Genomic DNA, 23,948 nt, shown 5'->3' with positions numbered 1-23,948 from the left:
AGGATTAAAGCTATTATTGGTCATACACAGAACAGTTTATGTGTTCTGTTCAGTTTCTGTGAGCTTAATACTGATAACATATCTCGTATAACAGTTTATGCACACACACACACACATACCCCAGAATAAAACATTTATGCTCCTTTCTAGTTTAAAATCATGGCAGAGGCAACACCAATAGAAAGCCTGTTATGACACGCAACAGAAAATCACTTGAAAAAGTATTGCTGTTACTCACTACAGAAGAATGATTTGTGCAAAGATAAGATGCTTTGGCCTTGAGACACACACAAGTAAATTGGGTAGTTTTCCTAAGAAGCATTCTTGTTGAACTGTTTTTCTTTTCCCTTTCAGTTGACAATATGGATCTGTAGTATATTGTTGGATCTGCTGTGTGATAACACAACAAAGCCTGTGTTCTGCTCTCAGCGGTGCTATTTATACATTGTAACATTTTTCAAAGTATTGCTTTGGTGTTCTTCCAGTGTTTTTAAAAAAGACAAGATAACCTGCCCCCTTATCACGTAAATAAATAAATAAATAGAGGAGCTATAAGTCAGATTCAAGTCTGGATATTTCACTGACAGTAAAGCACAGTGTTCAAAGTTTGTTTGGAAATGAAAAGCTGCATCTTACAAATAATGTAATGTGAGCCAGATGACTGGAGAAGGCAAGAGTTACTGAAGACTATTTCTTTAACTTTTTAAAAAATATATATTTTATTATTATTGTTGTTTTTTGTGTTTTTTTTACTTTGTCACCAAGGACCAGCTCTGTATTGGGCTGGAGCAGTAAGGATACAATCTGCAGTCTTAAGTGGAAGACATTGCACAGAAGTTTTGTTGCTGAACGTCCACGTTGAAGTGTGTCTTCATGTGGTCTCCAGGAGAGACCCTTCTGTCCTGGTTGCCAATCAGTTCCGCTCAGACAGAAGCTGAAGTAACACTTACTCATTAATGGAAATTAGGGAAAGAAATAGGAAGGAATTTATGTTAGGCAAAATCACAAGTCTTAAGTCATCTTTAGGCACTAAAGAAAGGGGGAAAAAGATTGTTTTAAAAACATAATGTTTCTGTACTTTTGAGTACACAGTGATAATTAAAATAAGGATAATAATTATTTGACCTTATATTCAGTTTTACATTTTCATGGTCACCGCTGCACTGTTAGGAAGTAGTTTTATTGTTGTTGTTGTTTTGTTTGTTTATTTTATTTTTATTTTTACCACTTGGTGTGAGTATATGGTGTGTCTGGGCATGTTCATGTCTCAGATAAAATTCATAATAAATGTGATGGTTGTTTGTTTAATGCTGAATTTCACTTGTGATTACATTATAAAAGAGTAAACGGTGAGATAGCAAATCAGAATGAAATACAGTCACTTAGTTATATTTCATGGTTGGGGGAAGGTTTTTATTATTATTTGTAATTATCCTAATGTCCTAAAGCAAGGATAAAAAAACAACAACAAAAAAAAACAGCCCCCCCCCCCAAAAAAAAAGGAAAAAAAAAAAAAGACAAAAAAAAAATGACAAGGAAGAAAGAAGGAGGTTCAGTACTTCATGAATTGTTAACTGTTTACTTTAGCATCCCAATGTTCTTTAAAAATGCCTGTGTAGCTTCTGTGGCTCCAATACAGATAATGTGCAATTTCCAAGTGCAGAAAGAATATGTATTCTGATGTATTCTGAATAAACAAAATAAATTCATATGTAGTACATTGTATTCTTGAACATAAACTTTGAAAAATGTGTTATCTTTCTATTAGGGCATTTTTAGAGGTAGTTAATTTCTTCGCTTTTTAAAATATTGTTTGCTTTGGTTAATCAAAAACTAAAGAAATGTATTAACAGCTGTACTGTCATAGATTTGTTTTTCTCTTAATTCATGGTTAGTCAATAGTTTCATGGATAATTTGCTATACTTGAAGCATACAGATAAGGCACTACAACATTCATAGAAGATGTTTAACTGTAAGGAACAAGAGTAACAACCCTTTGCTTACACATGGATAGCCTATATAAACATCTTCCTTTTCCTCACACCTTTTCTAAATAGATTTTGAACTTGTAGTGTCTCTGGATACAGTAAAGTGCATTTCTTTCTCATCATTAAAAATATTTTCTCAACAAAATCATGTTTTTACAATAGGTATGAAGATGAAACTGTGCTGTGCTCAGGATCAGGTGTAACACTCTGAGGGAAGAAGTTTCTGCAACTGGTTGCTCTCTTCTTTACTTCCATTGCAGCTCACGCTATTCTGCTACAAAATTTTGACACTGTCATGGAACTACAAAGCGTTCTTAGAAAGTGAGGATACCTTCCTCTGCTCAGCATTATATAGGTCAATTTCCCTGAATATCCATCCTCTTAACCACTGTAATGTACTAATTCAAGGTATGTTTTGAATGAAAAATGGAAAAAGTTTTACCATAACACATATATTGCAATTGAAATAGAAAAGACCTGTGAGTGTATGCGCAGGTATATTTATATATTTATATAGATACACAAATGTAAATATTCATAATAACATATGCATTTATAAATGCATATATCAAGTTGACATCAGATTCAAAATTGTGGAATACTTTTGTTAATTTCTGGGTTTTTAGTTTTTATATATGTTTAATTATAAAATGTTTAATAAATTTTATTGACTGACCTTCTGTTCTGCCTTGTGCATGAGCTAGACCCATTTGGACAGAACAGTGACATCAGAGAAGGGTAGTAATGTCAGAAAAGGACAGTCATGAACAGCAGCCATGAACAGCAGCCTGTAGGGGAGAAACCAGTTGCCAAGGGAATAGGTGACATCACAAAAGGGAAGATCCCTCCCTTTGCAAGGCACATAGAGTTGCCTGAGAATCTAGGAACCTAGGGGAAACTGTCCTCAACTCAAACCAGTGCTTGAAGAACTAAATAAAATATTTAGCAATTGAAAGCAAACTTATGAAATCTTAAAAAAAAAAAAAAAAAAAAAACACTTTTCTGTTGAAAAATGTATTGAAAAAAATAAGGAAACAATCTTTATTTCAAAACTGTTTATGTTTCAAAATATGTTTACCACAGAGAGGAAGGCTGAGCTATTCATGAGCTGCCTCCAGGTTCTGTCAAGTGTCCTGAAGGCTGATCTACAATTCCAAATGAAGTCTGGGGAAAGATAGACAGTGCTTACCTCAACCATCCAACAGGCTCAGGACAGCTATAAACTTAGGTCAAATGTTGAGTCACCATGATGGTTTGTCATCTACATTCACTGCTGACATGAAGCTTTAACTCCTTCAGTTCTGTCTAAAATCAATGGCATTTGGAGGTAAGGGCAGATTCACATTGCTTTTCCCTATTCTAGAAATAGTTCATCAATATAAGGTCCAACTGCTCTTGGTAATTCCCACTTGAAAAGCAGCTAGACAAACAGCTGGCTAAGGTAACCACTGACATAGTTTAAGGTAACAGAAAAAAAGCCATGAAGGTAGTGTATAGGTGAAGTGAAAAAACTTGACCTCTGAAAGGGAAGATATTATCCAGCCTAGCAGCCTTCTTCAGAGAAGTCACTGTAGTAAAAAACTTCTATCCAAGCAACCTAATGTGCCTGTTTCTCCAGAAAGGCTTGAAGTTCCAATTGAAATGGTGTAATAAAAGTGTAACAAAATGTCGTGGGATTAGAAGCAGAGTTCTTTCATGAGTTTCAATCTGATTAAAAATAAATAAATAAATAAAATAAATAAATCATAACAACAATTGATTAACTTTCAATGTAGAAGGATAGGTTGGAACCAAACCTTGTTCCTGAGGACTGAGTTTGCCTTTGAGCTGCATCTGTCGTATGGCCTTCAGCACTGCATGTGGTTACCATGTTATGTATGCAGCACATATTATTTTACTTGAATGACACACACCTTCTCATAATCAGACTCTGTAATGAGCACTGAGGAAAAACTTAGTCAAATTGCTGACATAATTACAAAGCACTGAAAAAAATCCTAGAAACATCTATGTAGTCCCTATATTTCAGAAGTTTCAGAAGTTCAGAAGATGACTAAAATGAAGGTGATGTTCTTTGTGCAAATATTCAATATTTTAAAGACCTAAAAATAAATTATAAAAAGGAAGAAGTAAACTGTGCAGAAGATAGTGTAAGACTGTGCTTAGGCTCTGAGACTATGGAATAGATTTTATGAAAAATTTGTAAAGCTACAGTATAGCTTTTTTTAAACCAGTTGGGAGATTTGGAAGAAACAGACAAACTTCTAAATGTTCAAGACTTTCTCAATTCTGAGGTAGAAAAACACAGAACTTCATAATAACAAAGTCATTATTGATTAAATTAAAAAGTAAATTTCATTATTTATGTACTATAGCAAATAATACTGGGTCAGAAGATAATCACAGAAACAATTTTTATTAGTATTTATTGCAGTAAAATATCATTTTTGGCTTCCAACTTAGAATTATAAAGGAATGTATTAGAAGCCCAAGGAAGATTATTTACCATTACGTATCTGTCTTTTTTATATAATAAATAAGTTTTTTAAAATTTATATAAGTTATGCTTGCAAATATCCTTTAAATCATCTTTAAGCATTTTTTACATATATTGAAGATAAAGGAGGAACTTGATTTTGATATTTTCTTGCTTGTAAATGTCATACAGAAATACATGTATTTATTTCATGGTTTAAACATGTATAAGCTTTATATATTCTTTTAATGAGGACATTAAAAGCAAAAATGACATGTTTGTATAATGTTACTGCCAGAGAAGTAGGAAAGAAAAAGAGTACTAAAGTTAAGATTTCTGTCAGTTATAACGAGAGTACTTTGGATAAGAGCACTGTTAACTTTTGCTATAGCTAAAAGTAGTTGGGTGCCACGTTGGCCCTGAGTGGACTATGTGAGTCACTGCTCCAAGTACATGTTCTCTGTGTGCATGAAAAGTCAGGTGAACTTGGGGTGAATGAAACCTAAGCTGTCAGCAAACAAAGCTGTCTGGAATTTGCCAGCCAATACAACGGGTGATTGCAACTGGAAAATGTGCCCGCAAAAAGCAAGGCAATGAGGGGAAGAGCTGGAATAACAAAATAAGTCCCTGAAGGTTCCCTTGGAGCTGTCCAGTGTGGTGTTCCTTCCCCGTCAAACCCAACTGCATATAGTGCAGTAGCATAAACATGAATCTAATTTTTTTTGGAGTGTTTCTTTCAAAGACATGATATGCTTATAATTTTCTTTAGAAATTTGCACTTGGCTGGAGATAACTCCTCCTAAAAGGATGTGAATGAAACTTTAATTGAAGAAATGTTGCAACTATGTTTATTAAGAGCAGAAGAGTCAATAAATACATCCCCAGCTCACCCAAATGTATCAGAAGCTATATTTAAAAAAATAAATAAATAAATAAATAAATCAGGGAAAGCAAACAGAATTTTTAATTAAGATATTTTCAAACAAAATAGAAACTTCTGTAACTTTTCATTTGGTGAAGGAAGTGTCCACGTTTTTGTTTTGTCTTCATTAATTTAGATTATGAGACACTTTTAAAGTGTCTAGGCTCAATTGTTCAACAAGTCCTAACACAACACATGGGAGGAAAATGGAGAGAATCTTTTTCTTTTTTCCCAGAATACATGCAGTGAAAGGTGGCTGCAACAAACTTGCTCACTCCCTCTTTAGAAATAAAAGTCACCTTTTGTCTGAGATAAAGAATCAAAAATTTCAGATCCTGAAAAATTGATTGAGAAAACTAAGAACAACTGAAACAGGTGATAAAGCCAACATTTCCCAAGTCTTCCAGAACTAGTGAAAAAAAATAAAATAAAATCTGTGTATATATAAAAAACTTTCAAAAAACAAATCTGAATAACCATGTCAAATATAATTTCTCATTAGCTTTCTATAGGTAAAAATGTTTAGCAACACTAAATAATATGGTATTCAAAATATAGAACATCTAGTTTAATGCAGATTAATTTTTAACAAGAATTCCTATGCAGTAGGCAGATAGTTCCCACATTCCATTGTGATTGACAAGCCTGACATATGGAATAGTTCACAAATTCCCAGGTGACTGACAGATGGAGAATAGAAAGGCGGATAAAGTTGCCTAGAGAGCTGAGGACGATTTCATATTCAGCGGTTTTGATCAAAAGGATTCCAGATCTCACACTAAATTTAGCACCGCTGGCAATTAGTGCATGATTTATTCAGTCCTTTCATTTGCTGGTTGACAAATGGAAAACAAGCACAAAATTAAAAATAAGTTTATTTCCAGCATTTCGGATATTTAAAATGTGTGTGTCTTTGTTTGCACATAAATTAACATGAGATGAATTTATAGTGAGATTAAATCTGAAATGGAGATGCAAGCAATAAATAAGAGCTTTTTTATGTATCTTTCGGGTAGAACAGGTGTTTGAATTAAGAAATACTAATATGTTTAGCAGCATGACTCCACCTTTAGCATTAGGGAGTTGATGCTTCCCTAAATTTAGAATAATCTTTCCACAATTTAAGATTCTTTCATAAGCTTCCAGCATAGGTGACCATCTGTAAGTCAATACTAATGCTTTTTAGACCAATAATAATAAAGAAAAGCTATCCCCATGTATTCTGAACACAATGGAGGAACTGCATTTTTCCTACTGATGTGACTGCATAATTCTTACAAGTGGCAGTTAAACACGGAGTACAAAAAATGTCTCAATAGTGGATAACAATGCTCTTTTCTTTAAAAAAAAAAAAAATATAGATAAACTTTTCAGATATACAGATGAAAATTGTTGAAAATAAAATTCCTTTCTCTCAGTCATTCTACTCAATTTGGGCTGAAGAACAATTCACTCCAAAACAGCGGGTTCATGTGAACCTTTTGGATAAAGTATGGCAATATCTCATCTGGAAATAGAGAAAACAGCATGGTATGGCCACTCTTGGGGGAATCTACAATCCAGGAAATTTCATATACATACTTTCAATGCAGAAAACAATCTATCTTATAGTATGAAGATTGATAAAAGTGTTCATTTCTATATCTAATTCTGAATTTAGTGTGAGCTTGTGCTCATTTTCTGAGGGATAATGGCAGGTAATGTAAAGCTACGGATATATCTTTTATATACCCAAGTACAGTGCTGAATGGCTATGGAAAATATGATGATTTGCAGCTTGTAATGTTGTAAGCCTGTAAGTCTACAAAAGGTTCTCTTTTGCAACTAACGCAGAGATATTAAGCAAATCTGAACAGAAAAATAAATCACTGTCTTTAGTGGAAAGGTGGAGATAACTGAAAATAAATGTTTAAAATACTAAAGGATAGAGGGGCTTATTATGAATTGGGACTAAACTCTCTAGCCTACCATTTAACTTTATTACCTACTCGCTAGTGGAATTATTTTAATTTTTTGACGCTTCAGAAACTTGGAACCAGTAACAGAAAAAAAAAGTGCAGTCTAACTCTGTAGTTGCACCTACCTTTCAAGAAAGAAATGTCTGTTCCAAAGTTTCCATGAACATTCAACCCCAATTCTAGCTCATGGCTTGAAGAAGTCAATAAGTTAGCATAACACTAACACAGCACAGCCTGAGGAGCACAGCATACTTTGTGCTTCATTGCACTTTGTTTCCCCTCTTCGCAAGACCCCGTGGCTTAATATTGCCATTTTCTCCTCCCCTGGATATCTTTTCCTTGCTCCCAGCAGCAACACAAAGTAATTCCCATCCAAGCAGTCTCCGAGCAGTCATGTTTTTATTTTCTTTTACAGACTTCTCTCTCCATTTTCCTCAGAAACTACAGCAAAATAAAATCATTGTCTTTCCATAAATGCAAATCCCCATGTCTTTTCTGCACCTCTGAAAAATAATAATTAAGCCTCCAAGCTCCTCCTTTTACTTTATACTACTTTTTATATTTAATAAAGCAATAATAATAAAAAATCTATTGCATTTCCAGTATTCACAATTGTGTGGTTTGGATGACAGCATTTAGGTGAATGGGTAGGTTATCCAAATGCCTCGGGGGAGTATGAAGGAAGGGAGGAAGACCTCATTGAGAAAATGTGCATGCTGGATTATGCTTAGAAGTTCTAGATAGACTTTTCATCTAATAGTTTATTTTCTGGTATCTCCCCAACCTTCTCTAAATCCTAAAAGATTAACATTGGATTCACTGAATCACTGACATCAATTTCATTTTGTCCATATTTGTTTTCTGTTTCTTAAGAGTGGGAGAGAAGGCAGCAGGAATGAAAAGAAAAGAACCGCATGTTCACAGAATTTCTTGGGAGTCCAAAAGCCCAGAAAATCTGCCCCATTTAGGATCAGTAGACAGATGAGCTGCATTGCTGTTCTTTCCTGTATTATATGCAACAGCAAATGCTACCCTCTTTTGAAACCTGCAGACTTTCTGCTTTCATGGGCACAGCCATGCTTAGAAGGCTCTAAGTGGTAGCCCTGTAAGTATTTTTCAAGACATGCATATTCCATTCTTTTCATTTTTTTCTTCATGCCTTTCTTACTTTCCCCACCACTACCCTTACTCCCTTCTTTTTGACATACATGAAGGCAAGGCTTAGTGGTTTCCAGTAAGACATCTCATTTTATTTGTAGCTACACAGACTAAAGTCATGTCTTTAAAACATAATGTGAAATTCTGTAATTTCAAATTATACCAAGCAGGTTGGATCCAGTCCAGATACTGAATTTTTTATGCTTCTGTCCTGTGGTTACCCATGTTTCAAAGTTCTTCATTACACTGTGACTAGTATTATTGTTAGCTTTTCACTAATAGGCTAAAAAGGGAGTTTTGTTAAACTGGAAATGGAGTTAAATCTATGCAAAACAAGCTCATCTTTCTTTTGTTGCAATCATTGTTAGAAGTGATCAACATTCTCAGTATATATTTTTCTCTGTGTTCTGTAGAAAACAGATTTTAAATACTTGAGTTATATCTAAAGATTATTCTTGTTCTTCTGCTAGTAAAGCCTTGTACCTACTGAGAGTATGTTCACACTAGAGAGGGTTGAATAATGGTAGAGGAATCAAAGAGGCGATGATTTTTTTTGTGTCCTTATGCATTTGTTGCCCAGCTAACCATTGATTACTGACCAAAAAAAATAAAATTATTTAATTAAAAAAATAAAATAATCTTTATTTTTTTCCTGTGTAGTTCATTTGGTTCATTTTGTGAATTGTTTACTACATTTACAGTTTTCACACAGTATTGTTTCTTTGCCATGACTGGATGACTAAACTTTTAAATAGAAGACTGGGAGAATCATGAAGAGTATGACTCTACTGGTAGCAAAAAAAAATCAGATTTGAGTCACATCTTCATGAATCTGTCTTTCATTATTTGACCAGCTGGAGTTTATATCCATCACTATTTTAGCCTCTGCTGATTTTTCACTTCATCATAATGTTTTGGTTAAATTCAAGAATCCACTTTCTGGGCCAGATTCTGCTTTCAATTATGTTAGTGTAAATCTAGAAGAACATCACCGAAAGCCAGTGAAGTTATTTTTATTTATTCCAGGGCAACACAAAATGGAGTCTGACCCCTCTGCATGTGCTGCAATCCCTTATATTCATCTTTACAATCTTTGTATTTGTTTACAGACAATTTACAATTTTCCCTAAGAGACCTTATCACATGTTCAGTGTGTGTTGTAAAGAAGGAAAGAAGGGTTCTTGCTTGATTTTTTTTCTTAGCCCTTTTATTTTTCTCTCCAGACACTATATTATGTGTTTAACTACTTAATATTATTTCCTCCCTGTCCACCCATCTGTTTATTTTTGTTGCTTCTTCCTCTTGGCTGGCTTCTGTATAGACTTTCCCCATATGCCTGCTAGTAATGTGAGTGAATATGATTAACAAGCACTGAAATGCACAAATAAGATCCTACTTGAAACTCTGTTTCAGGATCTGCACATCGTAGAGGTTTCAGACCATATCAATTTCTTAGTACATTAAATACATTTATCATAGGTGTACAGATGAGAGCTACTCCACATGATGAGATAGTTTCCCTGTAACTGATGAGTAAGTCTTATAATGTGATACTTTCTGCCCAATAACTGTCTTCATCCATTGTAGCAAGACAGTGGCGAACAGCTCTGCAGAGAAGCATGTGCTGCACATTTGTATCTGTGTGGCAGATACACAGAGCGGAGCCATGCCAAAGCCTCTGGAACTGTCACATCTTACATGGGTGTTGCAACTTCCTCTGCCTCTGCAAAAGCCCTACCGCTGCTGAATTCTTCCAGAGCTCTGCTTGTTTTTACACATATAATTTAATCCAGTGTTACTTCTCTGCATGAAAGTATCATGTGGAGGCCCCACTAAAAGATGGCTTCTTATTGTATCGGACGTTACAGCTGGCATGCAATAGATGTTACTATTAGAGATGAAGCAACAGGTTGAGAGAATTGAGAAATTTGGAATGTGGGGAAAAAGAGGCAAAGACCAAGGCTACCAAAGCTTATATAGTATATTGATTTCTGTGACTAGGGATAGACACTGGCAATGCAAGTTATTCAAAATAAATCCTGCATCCTTCTATAGTTCTTTTTGAATGATCTATTTGAAACCTCTTTAGACTGATGTTTAGAATTCCTTAACTGTTTTTCAATTGATTTTGTCTCAGCTGCGGGCAAGAATGACATACAATCTGTCCCGCAAAGAATCACGGAATTTCTGCCAGGTAAGGGGTGCTCCAGGTCCCAAACCAGCTGTCCTGTTTCAGTATTAATAACTCAAGCAGCAGATAGCTGCTACTTCTAACATTTCTACCCAAGGAAAAAATAGTACTTGTCTTCCAGGTACTGAACAGTCAGTGTGTACAAGTGTTGCCATAAATGGTCAGTTCCTTGATCACTGTCAGCAATAGTGGAAAACCCTTGCTATAAATGATTATGTATAATCATTCATTTACATTTTCATAGTAAATATATTTGTCTGTGTTTGCATCCTCTTTGTGCATGAACTCTGTGCATCTGATTTAGTCTTACTGGCACCACATTTTATGGAAAAAGACCTTTAAAATCATCTGCTGCTGAGTGCTTATACTAGGAAGCCCAATCACAAGGGTCATATCCATCCAACAGCAACACAGAAGCGGTGCCAGCCGGCTCGTGCCTGCTCACTGTTCAACTCTACAACTTAAACAGAAATTCAAAGACATAACATGTTGCCTTCATTTAGGAGATAGTACATATATTTCATAAATGTAAAAGGAGGTTACTACTACTACTACTACTCCTAGTAATAATAATAAATTATTGTTGAACATAATAGAAATATTGAATATAATAGAAAATTAATTAATTAAACATATTATTTACTTATGGATAAGCCCTACGTGTTTATCAAATTCCAGAATTTGCCAAGGGAAAACTTGGGAAAAAATAAATAAATAAAACAGAATGCAGTCTGACCTCAGTTATCCAGCAAGTGAGAGCTGTACATGAGTCTGAATGGTGCAGGTCCACCCACTGGTCCCTCAACCTACCTTACAGCATGAACCTTTGGAAAGAAAATGGGTATGCCTCTGAGTATGTGTAACTAGTTACATTTTGGAACTCAGATTTTATAATTAATAATAAAGTCAAAGCTAAATGGTTGTTGATAAGATGTTGAAATTCAGACTAAAATTTGAAAGCATATGGTAAGTGTTGGGTGAAATCCAATGGAATAAAGTAATAGAATTTTGTACAAAGGCCACAGAAGGGAAATGGAAAATGTGTGATGATAAATTAATGTATGTCCAAGGGTTATATGTCCTATCCAGCAATATATACACTAGGAAGTAAAAAAGGTCAATGTGAGTAAATAAAGATGTGAAAAAGTAATTAAGGGTTGAGACACAGGCATATGTGAGGTATAAAACACACAGGTATGAGCATTATCTGGAAGTACTGCAGAATGAATTTCACTAAAAAAAAAAAAATATGATGAAAGCAAAGGTGAAAATGAAATGAAGATCACAGAAAAGTTTAGATATATATTAAGGCTTTTTTTTTTCAAGTGCCTAAGGAACGGGAGGTCAGTAAAGGAGACAGCAGTGCCTCAAAGAGAATAGAAGGGTAATTTATTGAGAGGTAGACATTTCAGAAGAATTAAATGTTTTCTTTGATTTATTGTTCATAAAAGAAATGGGAGACATATGCCAGGAATAGACAAATACCAAAGGAAAACAGGATCATGCCAGAACAAAATCAGAAAGACTGAAAACTTTGGCATAGGTTCTCAGTTGGTGAAAATCTGCCAGGTTCTTTTGCCCTTGGTAGAGCCAGTTAACCCATTAATGTTGCTACAAAAGATTTATCCCCGTATTTTCTTTATCTATGTAGAATGGCTTAGACAAATATCTTAATATGTTCATATTTTTTTTTCTTTTTTTTCTTTTTTTTTTCTCACTGACTTAGCTGAGAGCTTGTTGCATGTGCTTCAGATTTCCTTCTATTCCCTCATCTATTTGTTGCATACACTTACGTAGAACCTGAGGATGATAACTGAGGGTTTTATATGTATCATAGATTTGTTGATAAGCAAAGTAATATAAGAATAGAAAAAAAGCAGACATACCTAATTCAGACAGGATTCACAAAAAAAGGAGAGACCATTTTGGCCAACACCAGTGTATATGATTTATGGAGTACAGAATTTGTTTTCCTTCTGGCGTTTTCAGTGCAGGGACTGGCTGTGTAAGTCTGCAAGTTAGATAGTGTAACACTTCAGCTGTGAGCAGTGAGACGTGCGACGGTGGAGGAGCAAGTTAGAAGTTCTGTAAAAGAAGGCTCCTGTGTGAATTTAACAATTTTTGGTAGCACATTTAATGAGTCATCGTACTGACTTGTAGGACTTCAGGATTCCATAGCTTCTCAGGATCAGATAGATATACACCAGTACCCCTGGGAATCCAATGGCAGAGCAGTCCTAACATAATGTTTTGCGTATGTAGTGCCATGTGTGCACCAGGAAAGTGTCTGCTTTTTTTTTTTTTTTCTTCCCATCAGTCCTGCTGCTAATGCGAGAGGAAGATGAATCTTTTTCTTGTGTTCTTGTGACCAAAATCCTACATATATATATACTTATATATATTTTTTTTAATATAGTTTCCTTTGTTGCTTTCATTTTCACAAAGCTCTAAAATTATCCAGTCCCTGAAAACCTTAAGGATTATTTCTACATTTTGTTGTTTGATTAACTTAAACAAAATATCTCCATTGAACAATAATGATTAGATTCTTGATGCATTACATTACTGCTATATGGGAATCTATGAAGAAAAGACTTTGCCAGGTGAAAACACCTGGGTCAGGACTTCATAGTCACGTTCATGGGGTCAGGCTTGGGAGGAGGAAATTGAGCAGGGAGAAGGGGAGTACTAGAAATGTAACACAGTTACTTCCAGTTTTATTTTCCTTCCTTTAAGTACCCAGAAGCAAGGCAAGCAAAGAAGTACCTTGATTGCTTCCATTTAATATTACAAAAATAAAAAATAAAATGTTGTGAGACTGTAAACAGAGTGAGCAGGAAAAAAAAGTGTGTTCTGCAGGTGTTGCATTGCCAGTAACAAAATGGAAATCTACCAGCCAAATTTTTGTGAAAACATCTTAATCGTTTTCATACAGCTCTAAAATTAGCCCCACTGACAGAAAACTAAACTTAGTTAATGTATTTGTAGCTGTAAGGTGCTTTGATTTATTTATGAACAGTGAATATTTTATGGAGTTGAATGAGTCTTGCAAAAAGGAGATGAATATTCACTTCACTTTTAGAAACGGGTTGTTGTGTATATGCCTCTTCTATGCTCACTTTCTATGAACCTTCCAGTGACTGAAATTTGATTCTTCCGAACTGGTATCAGACTGTAGTGTCTGAGGGCATTCAAGGATAATGAATATAAAACTCAACCTAAATGAATCACATAAGGACCTGACCACATCTGTTGCAGCTAGGATAAGGCTGCATACAAATGTACAGTCATTAGATTTGGATTATTATTTTTTTTTCTAGCAAATTACTTGTTTGTTTGTTTGTTTGTTTTCTATTAAAAAAAAAAAAAATGTCATTTAACCAACATAAAACATTTTCAGTTGCACAGGTTTACTTCTGGAAAAAAAAAAAAAATCAAGAAAAAATATTTCACTAAGGATGAAACATTCTGCTTTAACACTTTCAGAATGTAAAATTTCAAATTTTTAAAATCTTTAAAATTACTTTCCATGTAGAAATACATTTTTCTACCCTACAACTTTTTACATATAGCATTGTCATTCATTGTGATAAAAATATTAGCCTTATGTGTGAAGGTCCTACGTACTCTTCTAACAAATACCTTCTAGACAAATTTTCATGACAGAACGTCACTCATAGCAGTGCTTTTTGCTATTAGGTCAAATATTAAAAGGTGTTTTGGATCAATACAGCAGAGGAAAACTATACTAAAAGTACTTATAGAAAAGAACAATGTGAAAAATTACTATGGATGCTGTTTCAATAATCTGTCCAAGCAGAGGGTTACCAGTTAAGGAAACTTTCTGGTAAAAACACAGTTTCTTTAGCAATGTGCTAATAGGCAATGAAAGATTTTTTTCTCCCAAGTTTCTTCATACTTTTTTTCTCCCAGGTATGCATGAACATTTGTATGCCATATAAAAAGATTATTTGTAAGGCAAGGAAAACAAATTTGTGCATTTGCATATGCTATGCTAAAAGCAACACCATATATCAGCCATCCTGTTCAACAGTTTGCCAGAAAACCTACCTTTGCTGCTAATCTGCTCTAATACACTTAAGTGCAATCTGAAGCGGAGGAAGGATGCTTCTCCACCTCTGGAATACACTGGCCCTTTTGTGAGATGTTAAGTAATCTATTTATTAGATTAATAATTTGTCTCAGTGCCTTAATTTCAAATAAATCATCTACAGCTTAATTTTGTGTGATGTCCTTAAAAGGATACAACAGTAGAAAGGGAGCATGCTAGACTTCCACAGCATGTTGAGTCCCTGTTTATGACAAAAATAGAAAAGGTGCACCATGTGTTGACCTTGGCCACCAGCCTGTTAGTAAGTACAATCTGGGCAGATACATTTTACTAGATGTGATCATCAAAAAGTGGATTATGTAGCTGAACTCTGTTCCAATGCTGAAGCATTCAAAATCTATTTGGAAAAGTGTCAGCAATATAGTGCTTGTATCCATAAGAAGCCCCTGGCAGCAGCGTCTGCACAGGTTATTATGCTATCACCTGAAACCAATTGCCTGAAACAAGCTGAAATAAGTTCTTCCTTAAAACATCCTACTCTGAATTCTCATTACGTTTTTGGACTAGCTTAGCAGCTGGTTTCAGACTTCCTTAAACAAACAGAAAGATGACGGATTGCTGGGCAGAGATCTCCATGAGTTGGTGTTTTTTGTTTGTTTATTTTGATATTATTGTCAATGATGTTTTCTGCCCTCTAGGTATGGAGGCTTTTTGGTTTCTTTAGAAATGACTGATAAATTCCTGTGCATTGGTCTATTTATTTAATTTCTGTAATGTGCCCATTTATAGGACAAAAGATTAAGTTTTAATGTAATGATGCACAGCTATGGTCAAGGTTCTCCATTAATTAGGAATAGAAGAGAAACTAATGACATGTTCACAACATGCAGTGAAACATGTTTAATTAACATGGAGAGGCCTCCAAAAATAGTATCTAACTGAGCTAGCTCCAAAAGCAGTAATATTGCATTTACTTGGCAAACCACTTAAGCTAATTAGCCTTGCAATGAGAGTGGGCTTAGTAGCTCAGTTATATTGTCCTTCCTCTGCAGGCATATTGCTTCTGGGCCTAAGTGAGGGATCTGGCTCTGTTTTTCACCCTGTGAACCTGCTACTATACATGTACTCCTGCTTGCTGTTTGCCTCCCAGACTTTGCCACATGTTTCTCTATATTTACAGCAGACTCGTGTGATCTGGTCATTGGATACTGTTGTCTCATGTGCTGACCATACTGATATTGTCAAGTTCAACATATGCTTAAATGTTCAGGGTATTATGATATATATATCATATATATATTATATATCATAATGACATAATATATTGATATATATATAGCTGCATTTTGTATCACTGAAAAGGAAAATTAACTAAAAGACAAATTAGAATGATATCCGTAAAGAACAATAACTGAAAGTGTAACATTATGCACAGTCTATTTACAATAAAGACTGAATACTCTGTAGAAGTAGAAAGAAAAGAATACCAGTAGGAATTACAGAATCACAGAATGGCTGAGGTTGGAAGGGGTCTCTGAAGATCATCTAGTCCAACCCCTCCGCTGAGCAGGATCACCTAAAGCACATTGCACAGGACAGCATCCAGGCAGGTTTTGAATATCTCCAGAGAAGAAGACTCCACAACATCTCTGGGCAACCTGTGCCAGTGCTCTGTCACCCTCACAGTAAAGAAGTGCCCTCTCGTATTCAGCTGGAACCTCCTGTGCTTCAGTTTGTTCAAATGATAACAGATATTTGTGGCAAGATGGCATTTGTGGAGTTGTTGCACTTGCTTGGCAAGCAGAAGAGTATCCCAAATAGGGCATCACAGGACAACAGAATCAAAATTCATAGTTGGAACATTATAGTAAGTGCCCAGAGAATTGTAATGGCTGGCTTCTGCTGTTCGAAGTTTCTACAAAGAGACCATAATTATATTTCCAAAGCTATGACAACCTACATGTGGGAATGTAGGAGGCCTTAACCCCATAGCTCATCAACATGTTAGTTTCTGATGTATGCAGAGACATTTAAAAGTATTGTATTTAATCATCATAATCATAGAATGGCTTGGGTTGGAAGGGACCTTACAGATCATTTTGTTCCAACACCCATGACATGGACAGGGATGTCACCTACTAGATCAAGTTACTAAAAGTCCCATCCAACCTGGCCTTGAACACTTCCAGGGATGGGGCATCCACAGCTTCTCTGGGCAACCTGGTCTTGTGCTTCACCACCCTCATAGTGAAGAATTTCCTCCTAACATCTAATCTAAATCTACTCTCTTTTATTTTAAAGCCATTCCCCCTTCTCCTGTCATTGTCTGCCTGAACAAAAAGTTGCTCTTCATTTTTTTAAGCCCCCTTTAAGTATTGAAAAGCTGCAATGAGGTCTCCCCGAGTTTTCTCTTCTTCAGGCTGAACATCCTTAGCTCTCTTAGACTTTCTTCATAGGAAAGATGTTCCAGCCCTCTGATCAACTTTGTAGCCCTCCTCTGGACCCACTCTAGCAGATCAATATCCTTCTTGTGCTGGGGGCTTACATATGCTATTCAACATGCTTCATGTGTAGATTAGGTATCTTGGTTTTCCATAAAAATTCTGGAGCAATAATTACAAAAGAACATTTGTGCGTATATAAAAGTAATACATTAATAATAAGTAATAGTGCAGTAATAATACAACTAGTGTTTTTTGTTTGTTTGTTTGTTTGTTTTGTGAACATCCTGCCTGCTTTGTGTGGAAGCAAACAACAAAAATTTTTCATTTATAGTAAAGGAGAAAAAAAAATGGAAAAAAAAAAGTACTACACTTTAAGAGTGATACCAAATTTGAATAAGAAGTATATTTAGCTAGTGGGTTAAGGTGTCTTTGTTTACTTCCTAATCTCTTTTCAAAACAAAGGCATCTGTGAATTAAGATTTTATATAATTCCACATTTTGTCAGAAAGACACAAAGATGTTATTACCAACATAATATATTAAATAATAGAAATTGTATGGAAAGAGAGCTGAGTCCCCCAAAGCTTTTTCAGTTGTTCTTTTTCTTTTCAAAAATAAAATAAAATAAAATAAAATAAATAAAATAAAATAAAATAAAATAAAATAAAATAAAATAAAATAAAATAAAATAAAATAAAATAAAATAAAATAAAATAAAAATGAAGTAGAGAAAAATAAAAATGCATTCTTGTGTTATTGTGTTTTAAAAAGGAGAAAATTTGTTTTTATGCAGATGCAGTTTGCTAGATTTCATCCTTGAGTAGATTCTTAAAGGCTAGTTTTTTGTCAAAGAAATGATGGCTGAAACTGAACCACTACAACTCAGGTAGACAACACTATAATAAAGTGAGTAACATTCCTCTAAAATATAAGGAGAACTGATTGTTGTATTTATTACCTTGAGACTAAATCCAGAAATGAAAGTGATTTTTTTTTTCTTAGTAGTGTTTTGTTAAAAAAATAAAATGTGTAGGCAGTTCATTTATAGTGACTTCATCTCAAAATCCCTTGGGAATGAGAGCTGTGAATCAGCTGGCCTGTTATTTGATGCCAATATTCAGCAAATTACAAACTGAAAGCCACAGCCCTGTCTCAAGTGTTCAGATCCTCAACTCAAGGGGTAGAGAATAAAACTTTTTAGAAAGTGTTTCGCAACAGAATGACAGCTGTCACCACTAGTTTATGAAGATCTCACAGTCTCACTGGCACTCATGAATGACTAACTGGTTGAGACTTCTGATTTATAGACAGAGAAATAAAATTAATATAAGAATTTTGAAAACAGCACCCTTCCTCTACCAGAAAGATAACCTGAATAAGAAGACAGATCGTTTGGTTATATGAATGACAATTTTGAAGGTATTTTTGGCATATCTGTCCCAACTGTGAGCTAAATTTTAGTTTGAATAAGGACATAATCATAAGTTAATTATAATCAACATACTTCTCTTTTGTAAGTAATGTCACCTGCATACATAATCTGCAATATAGTCCAAAAAGTTTTCCTTCAGCAAGTGAAATAACATATAGGTGTAATGTAACTCACGACTCTTAAAGCACAAAGAAACACCAGATTTTTACCAAGGTGGGCACAGGCTAACAGAACTTTACCCAGGTTCTAGCTCAAATTTTCCAGTGAATGTTGACATTTATGTTACCTCAGATGGGCTACTACTTGTATCCAATGAGCTAGTTTATGGCTAGATTGCTGGATTGGGGTAACTGCTAGAAGATAGGGAAACACAGATGCTCTGGTAGATACACTGTTGGCATGTGGGATTTTCCTAATAAAGTTTGGTGGCAATTGTAGCAGAAATGACAGCTCACAGATATTGCTGTGAGAAACAAAAATGTATAAAGTAAACTTAAGCTCCCGCTCATTGGAGATTCAAGGGTGGTACTATTAAGTTGCAAGTTAGTGGTGAAAGGACACCAGTGTTTGCTCTTGTTTTCCTCTTACAACACAAGACTGAAAATCAGAAATAGCTGATGGTAGTAATACTTAAGTCAAGCTTAAAAATCTCAAAATGCAGTGTAAGAATGGGGACCACAGTCTACAGCCCCTGTGTATTTTAGCCAAGTGAAAGATGAATAACTCGTCTTTTCAACTGACTGTCCCTAAAACACACTCTCAGGATGTATTTTTGTCTGAAAACAGCAAAAAGAAACAAAGGAACTTAAGAATGTTGAAACTGACTACATCTTAAAGAGAGAGTTCATTGTTCATTTTGCAACTATATGTTTCAGTACTAAAAAGAAAGAAACTAGGATACAATTACATTGTTATTTTTCAGGGGTTATAATGAAGTTTCTAAACTATCAAAGAATGAACTGAATTGTATCTGAAAAATAGGTAGTGAATCTACTGTATAAAACAAGTAAACACTTGATAAACTTTACTTTTAGCTGTCAAGATCAGATTTTTCTTTATCAATTTACTTAGAAATCCAAATAGTCAGAAGTTTTTAAAGGCTCACCAGATAGTTTACCTGGGTGATTTCTGAATCATCATATATCATGAGAAAAGGTAGCATTTTTCCCTGGCCTTCATTATTTATTTATTTTTTCTAGTTTGAGCATTGCATAGAGTGGTAGACTTTTCAGTGTCTGTTCTTTTCACCTATACTCCAAACTCCTTTAAAATTAACAAAATTGCACTATGAGCTTTAAGTATACAGCACTGGAATAGGATATGAAAGGTTATTTTTTTTTGTCACGAATTACTGCTCTTTTGACAGTACTTTTTTTTTTTTACATTTTTTTTTTTCTTTAATCTGGTATTAATTCCATCCCTAACCTTGCTCCTGAGATCACTTATTGTGAGTGTAAAACAAGAATCCTTCTTCGTCCTCTGCATTGTGATCTTTGAATTAAACCATTTGAATGGGCTGTGTGCTAGGTATGGTTCCACAGGGTTTATTAAAGGAAATTGTCTTAACAAATATGTCTGTTTCATTTGATTCTGAGGAATAATTGGTTAATGAGAGAATGATTATTTTGTTCAGACACGATTACTGAAGAAATGTTTAGTCCATATGTTGCTGAATAATAGGAAATTCTCCAGTGAAAGGGGACAATGATTAGAAGAAATAAGATAGCTGGAGAATATATTCCCCAAAGTGTTACACTAGTTTTTGTTAACAAGCCAACTCTAAGGATAGTGTTTCCCTCAATAGGCATGGAAGTTCAAAATATCTAATCGGTTTAAAATGTTTGTTGAAAAAACACTAGGTAATTTTCTTTTTTTTTTCTTAGATCAAAGAAACACAACTCTCTCTGATTAATGATGTGACTATCACAGCTGCTTCTCTCCTTTAACGCAATGTTAATTGGTTATTGTTGCCTTAATGGACATATACTAATACAACTATATGTTAAGAATTATCCCATCCCCCTCTGCTGCTTATTACTTGCATCTTGCCATAGGAATTTATTGGTTTGGCACTGTGAAATATATAGTGTGCCTGCATGCATGCGTGCATGCACACACATACAGACATTCTAACTGGAGTGCATTGCAATGCTTATTGTTAATTAAGAATGCTTAAGTGTTTTCATTATCCAAGGTCATTTTCAGTTGCTTGTACATTTCTCTAAGTCTTACTTTAAAGCTCAGACTTGGTGTGCTTGCTTGCAAATATGAAGCTCTTTTTTTCTCCCCAGTAAAAATAGCTGCACACTCCAAGAAGTAATAAAATATATCTAAGAAAATATACAAATACACACACATACAAATGTATAGTTGTATATATATATGATATGTATATATTTATATATTTTACTGAAGACTTCAAAACTGACAAGTACTAAAGATCCATTTCAGGAAATCTGACGAAGCCTGTGAACATTCCTGCAGAATTGTATTGCAGGGATGAGAAGCAAGCAATGGCAAAAGGTGAGATCTGCAACACTGTTTAGGAAGCTAGAGATACAGATCTCCAAATTTTCAGAAATTTCAGGCTGAAATGTCTGATTTTCATTGCTTTAAGCTTGCATTGAAATATTCAAAGCTATTGAAGATGTCTCTGACAGTTAACTTTAAACATCTGCCAGATACCCTAAAATGCACCTTGGACCAAAATGATTTGCCCAAGGTTATACCACAAATATGTGGCTTCTTTTCCAAAGTTGGATAAATAACTATTTCATAAGAAAAATGCTACGCATTTGAAATATATTTTTTTTTCCTCTTTTCTTTATGTCCAGTTAACTCTTTTATCAGATCTGCTTATCAACAATGAATATCTAGAATTACACTTCATCACTTCTGCCAGAAAATTTCTTGTTTCATTTCCTGTGAGGAAAGTAGCCACTACTTGGCAGTTAAATCCCTAGGTAGTTAGCTTTTGTATAGTCAAGAATAAGTGTCATAAATTAAACATCTGTCCAACACTGCTATTATATAATAACATAAATTGGCGGATGTCTTTAGATGACAAAGCAAAGTGTATCAGTTCTGATTTGTTCTTTTCCACTGAGCTGAGCTTGTGGTCATTGAAAAATACTTACCTAGAAGACTGTCTCAGCATGAGCAATAATTCAGTGAGTTCAGTAATATGAGATTTTCCATGCAGAAATGTATGAATTATAAAGGCCAACTGCCCACTGAAAAAAATGTTAATGCATTGTCCAAAAACATACTTGTGTGGAGAAAGTTACCCTCTCCATTGGCAGGACTGGTATTTCAATCTACAAATAGTTTGCACAGAAGTGCTGTGCCAATTCAATTACTGTCTGATTAATGAAGTGTAGCAGGTTTATTTCAGGGGTCTAGCTAGCTATTAATTAGCATATTGGGGCCTATACTCTACTGTTTTGCCCTGATATGCTTTGAAAAATCCCAATGCAATTAAATAAACTCTAATATGCTTTAAATAGTTACTTGAGAAAACACATTCAGATTTTTTTGTTAACTCTTATGGGATTTTTAAACATATTCAAATTTATTTTAAAACATCTGAAGTTCTTTTTAAACACTAGTCGTATATTGGTTTGTGCTGTTCAGCAAAATAGCACTCCTCTCACCGTAACACAAGACATCCTTTTCTCATCTGACATGAGAAGCTGGTGATGTTTGCTTGGGATCCCTTTTAGCAATTAATGAGAATGTTGATACCCCAAAAAATAGATTGAAGTGGTTTGCTTTTTTAGCTGTCTAACTAGCCTTTGCTGGATTTCTTCACATCTACAGTCACTGTGTTTTTGTTTTTGTTTTCATTTAATAGTTGTTGTTGTTGTTGTTGTTGTTGTTGTTGTTGTTGTTTTCAAAGACAATAGTGGTAAAACAGCGTGGAAAACTGGAAAGCTTGTTAGAATAGTGTTTGAGGCCAGGCAATGAAGACCAGGAAACATCACATTGCATAAACTAGAAGTAACTGAACTCCTTCTGCCCTGGACTGTATCATACTGCTCTAGCAAATGCACTATATGTTCCTAGGGTCAGAGAGACTGTGTGAGAAGGCACATTTCAACACAAACAGTTCACAAGTGGGCTGTAGAGATGTTTTATTCAGAGCATTAACTATTTAGTATTTTTGCATTCTGGGAGAGAAAGGAGTGTGAGACAAGTTAATAGAACAATGGAATTATTGGTTAGAATAGCGATATACTTTGTTTAAAGATTTTAGTAGCCCATCAATTTTAAAATCTTTCAAGGGTGTCCCATGAGTCAGAAGAGAATTGCTCAGTCCTGTATCCCATGTACTGCACAGTCCAGAGATACACTTTGTACTCTTGCTTTTACTACTCTTCCTACTCCCTTCTCTTTTGCCTCTTCCCCTTACTATAACATACTTTATCCAGATATCAGATAGCCCCCAACTTTTCATCTCTTGTTCTCCCTCGTCCTCTGCTTTAATACTTACAAAATCCCTTACCTACTTATTTCATTTTATTTTTTCCCCTGAAAACATCAAGTTAAAATACATTTTGCTCAGGAGGTCTTCCTTAGTTCGCTTACACACCAGTGTCATCTGTATGCTCCCTTGCCTTGTGTTTGCCCATGCCTGACTTAAATCCTACATTCATCGAGTCTTCTTTTTGCCTCTGGAGTATTCGTTGGGTTAGAAACTGGCTGGATAGCCGGGCCCAAAGAGTTGTGGTAAATGGAGCCAAGTCCAGTTGGAGGCCAGTCACTAGTGGCGTCCCCCAGGGCTCGGTGCTGGGGCCGGTCCTCTTTAACATCTTCATCAATGATCTGGATGACGGCATTGAGTGCACCCTCAGTAAGTTTGCAGACGACACCAAGCTAGGTGCGCGTGTCGATCTGCTCGAGGGTAGGAAGGCTCTGCAGGAGGATCTGGATAGGCTGCACCGATGGGCTGAGGTCAACTGCATGAAGTTCAACAAGGCCAAGTGCCGGGTCCTGCACCTGGGGCGCAATAACACCAAGCAGAGCTACAGGCTGGGAGAGGAATGGTTGGAGAGCTGCCAGGCAGAGAAGGACCTGGGAGTGATGGTGGACAGTCGGCTGAATATGAGCCAGCAGTGTGCTCAGGTGGCCAAGAAGGCCAACGGCATCCTGGCTTGTATCAGAAACACTGTGACCAGCAGGGCTAGGGAGGTGATCGTCCCCCTGTACTCGGCTCTGGTGAGGCCGCACCTCGAGTACTGTGTTCAGTTTTGGGCCCCTCACTACAAGAAGGACATCGAGGTGCTTGAGCGGGTCCAAAGAAGGGC

The sequence above is a fragment of the Anas acuta genome, chromosome 1 (assembly GCF_963932015.1).
Source record: "Anas acuta chromosome 1, bAnaAcu1.1, whole genome shotgun sequence".
Classification (NCBI taxonomy): Eukaryota; Metazoa; Chordata; class Aves; order Anseriformes; family Anatidae; genus Anas; species Anas acuta.
The sequence above is the reverse complement of the archived record's forward strand: the minus strand, read 5'-3'. Positions refer to the sequence as shown.